We start from the raw sequence: 3,613 nt of genomic DNA, 5'->3' as shown, positions 1-3,613 counted from the left end.
AAATAAAACTGTATACTAAACAAAGAACTTAATTAACCTTGTTTCAAACTTTATTCCCAGGCTTCTTCAGCTTAATTAGCTACAAAGAATGAATTGTATCTAAGCAAAAACTGAAAAGAGTTGCAGTGTCCAAGAGGCATACATTTAAAAATGTTAAAGATCTAGATTTTATCAGATCCATGAACAAAAATTTAAAAAGCAATCATAATATAAAATAGCAGCTCCCATTAACTTCTTCAAGTTTTATCCTCTTCAGAAGTTGACTCAATTCAGTTTGCTTCATTCTTGGAAGCTTCATCAAAATTCTCCACAAGATCTGAAACTTCATCATCATCATCCTTTCTAGTAGCAAAGGGGTGCTTTTCCAACCACAGATATGTAGGCAGAGCTTCAGCCAGTCTTCTAGAACGAGTCAGACTATTTGTGCCAAGTTGGTTTAAGATACTGGGTAGCATTTCTGTCAGCTGCTTTGTCTCAGCATGGCCTGGAATGGTGAAAGTATTTGCTGCCAGGGATGCCTGAACTTTAAGGTTGTTAAAGTAGATCATAGTTCCTTGGTTTGTGAACATATTTACTTCTTCAATACCAGAGATATTGTTTACCCCTAACTTCTTTAAGGAGAACTGAAGTTTTATTTTTATCATCTGCTACAGCTGTTCTATGAGTCACCTTCTTCTTTTGGCAAGCAGTTCCTTTCCCACCAATGCGCACTTGTGCTTGCAGCTTGGTGAGTTTCTCCTGGTTTGTAATGGTTTCTTTAATCTTGTAAGAGCAGAAATGGGACTGCACAGGGACTGGGGTTGGCACTCAGGGCCTCAGGTGGACCAGCTGAGATTGTCTTACTGCTTTTAAGATTTTTTTCTTTATCACTATATTTTGCTAATTTAAGTACAGTACATTTTGATGTTGGTCTGCTTTTGTTGATTTTGATGGGAGTTCTCTGTGTCTCCTGGATCTGGATATCTGTTTCCTTCTCCAGATTAGGAAAGTTCTAAGTTATTATTTCTTCAGAGAGATTTTCTGGCCCCTTTCTCTCTTCTTCTTCTTCTGGAACTCCTATAATATGAATGTTATTATATTTGATGGAGTCTCTAAGTTCCCTAAATTTATTCTTGCTTTGCATAATTCTTTCTCTCTTTTATTCAGCTTTATTGCTTCCCATTACTTTGTCTTCTAGGTCGTTAATTCATTCCTCTGCTTCTTCCAGCCTGCTGTTCATTGCATCAGGGATGTTTCTAATCTCGTTTTTCTGCACTCTTCATCTTTCATTGATTCTTTTTTAGCTCTTTATCTTTGTGGTAAATGTCTCACTGATGTCTTCCATTCTATTCTCAAATACAGTGAGTGTCCTTATAATCATTGCTTTAAATTCTCCATCAGGCATGTTACTTATATCTATTGCACTTAGATCTTTGGCCATGGCCTTATCTTGTTCTTTCATTTGGGATAAATTCCTGTCTTCTCATTTTGTTTAAGTCTCTATCTTCTCCTCTGTGTTAGGAAAGCCAGTTATGTCCCCTGCTCCTAAAAGTAATGGCCTTATGAAGAAGACATCTTGTAGTTCCCAGGGCCTCGTGCTTCAGGGAGTATCTCCAATGTGTTCTGCATACACTCTGCTTTTGTGTTCTGACTGCTCTGTCCTTTAGGCGAGCCATCTGCCAAGACTCTGCTTGCCTGCTTGCCTGCAGTTTCATCTCTGGCCTGAATGTGGTGAGTTTTAACTAGGTGTGCTCTGATCTGCTTGTGAGATGAGATCTGTCACCATTTCCACTGGAACTGAGGCCCTGCAAAACTCCTTGGTTGGGAGACATGGTGTGGGCAGGGGTTTGTGTGGTTTTCTGGAGGGCCAGCCACATTGGGACTGAGGCAAGCGTGACTGAGAAGGGCGGTTCCACCAGAATGCAGGGGGTGGGCTTGGTATAAGCAAGTTAGGCAGCCAGTGTGGGCACTGGGCTGCTTCCTGAGGTGGCTCTGTATTTATGCTGAGGAACAGGGGACAGAAATGGTTCTGGCCAGTTCCTTTGTTCCCAAAGAGATGTTTCACGAACGCTGCCTCTCAGGGACATGCTCTGAGAAGAGCAAATAATCTCCCCACTGTGTGTACCAGGCACTCCTCAAATTGCTGTTTCCATGCCATCTGACCCCTGGGTTGTTTGCCTGCCGTCTTTCCCAGAGTATAGCTCAGTGCCCTTGGGGCTCTCTCTCAGCCAAGCCCTCTGACCTTTAAAATTCCAGGCTTTAGGCTCACCTGGGTGGCTCAGTCAGTTAAGCATCTGCCTTTGGCTTAGGTCATGATCCTGGGGTCCTGGGATCAAGCCCCACATTGGGGTTCCTGCTCAGCAGGGAACCTACTTCTCCCTCTCCCTCTGCCCTTCCCCCCTTCTTGTGCTTGCTTTCTTTCTCACATTCTCTGTCTCTCTCTCTCTCTGAAATAAATAAATAAAAATCTTTAATTAAAAAAAAAATTCCAGGCTTTAAGTCCCATTCTCTCATTGCAAGAACTCACAAAATTCAGCCTCTCTTATTCTCCAAGCCAGTGACTATGGGGAAAAATTCTCATGCATTCTCCTGTGTGCTCCTCTCTCTCTCTCACCCTTCTCTACAACCATGGCTCCCTCCCCTCTGCAGCAGTCAGAATCTCTTTCTCCCCTAATCCATGTCTCCACACTTCCTACTTTTTCAGTGCGTCTTCTTCTCTCCCTTTCATTGTGGAGTTTGTTCTGTCAGCCTTCAGGTCAGTCTCTGGGTATTTAGAATGATTTGTTAGTTATCTAGTTGCATTCATGGGACAAGCAAGCCTAGGGTCCTCCTACTCTGCTGCCCTTCATCTTTCTCCATCCTTTTCTTTCTGCAGATTGATTTTTCTGTTCAGTCATCCATTTCTGTGCCTGTCAAAGTTCCTCCAAAATGGCAGTCTGATCACTGAAGTCAGCAGAACCTTGCAGCTCAATTCCCACCATCTCCCAATTCCCAGTTGTCAGTCAAGGGCATCTGCCCCAGGTGTCCACCCCTGGTCCCAACAGCTGTGCCCAGGCACACATTCTCTGGTGTGTGGTGGTAGGACAGTTTCTCTGAGAAGAGTGTGAAGAAGGGGAAAAACACTACAATTGAAAGAGAATCGTGAACTCCAATGTCCAAGGGCAGGAAAAGATAGATGTCCCAGCTCAAGAGGAAAGAGAGAATTTGCTCCTCCTTCATTTTTTTGTTCTACTGAGGCCCCTCAATGGTGCCCACCCACATTGGTTAGGGTGGATCTCTTTACTCAGCCTACTTAATCAAATGCTAATATTTTCCAGAAATATTACAGACACACCCAGAAATAATGTGTGACCAGCTATCTGAGCAACCCTTAGTCCAGTTGAATTGACACATAAAACTATAACAAGACCTAAGACTCGGGGTCTGACAAACCTGAGCTCACATCCAAGTTCTGCCTTTTATTACCTGTGTGAAAAAAAAGTCTCTTGATTACTTTGAGTCTCCCCTTTCCTTATTCATAAGAAGTGTCTTTGTTGTGGTGTTATCATGAAGATTCAAAGAAATTAAATGACATAATACACCTAAAGGACTTAGCAAGAGCCCAGTGGGTAATAAGCAGTCAATAAATGGTAGC

General features: G+C 42.7%; 1 pseudogene; it reads right to left on the bottom strand.

Moving 5' to 3' along the window:
* Window positions 1–269: 269 nt before the first annotated feature.
* On the bottom strand, window positions 270–1,420 carry LOC145722083 (transcription factor BTF3-like; annotated as a pseudogene).
* Between the last annotated feature and the right edge of the window lie 2,193 nt (window positions 1,421–3,613).

The sequence above is a fragment of the Leptonychotes weddellii genome, chromosome 6, assembly GCF_054177405.1.
Source record: "Leptonychotes weddellii isolate Sample4059 chromosome 6, ASM5417740v2, whole genome shotgun sequence".
Classification (NCBI taxonomy): domain Eukaryota; kingdom Metazoa; phylum Chordata; class Mammalia; order Carnivora; family Phocidae; genus Leptonychotes; species Leptonychotes weddellii.
This window is presented reverse-complemented; position numbering and strand designations above follow the sequence as displayed.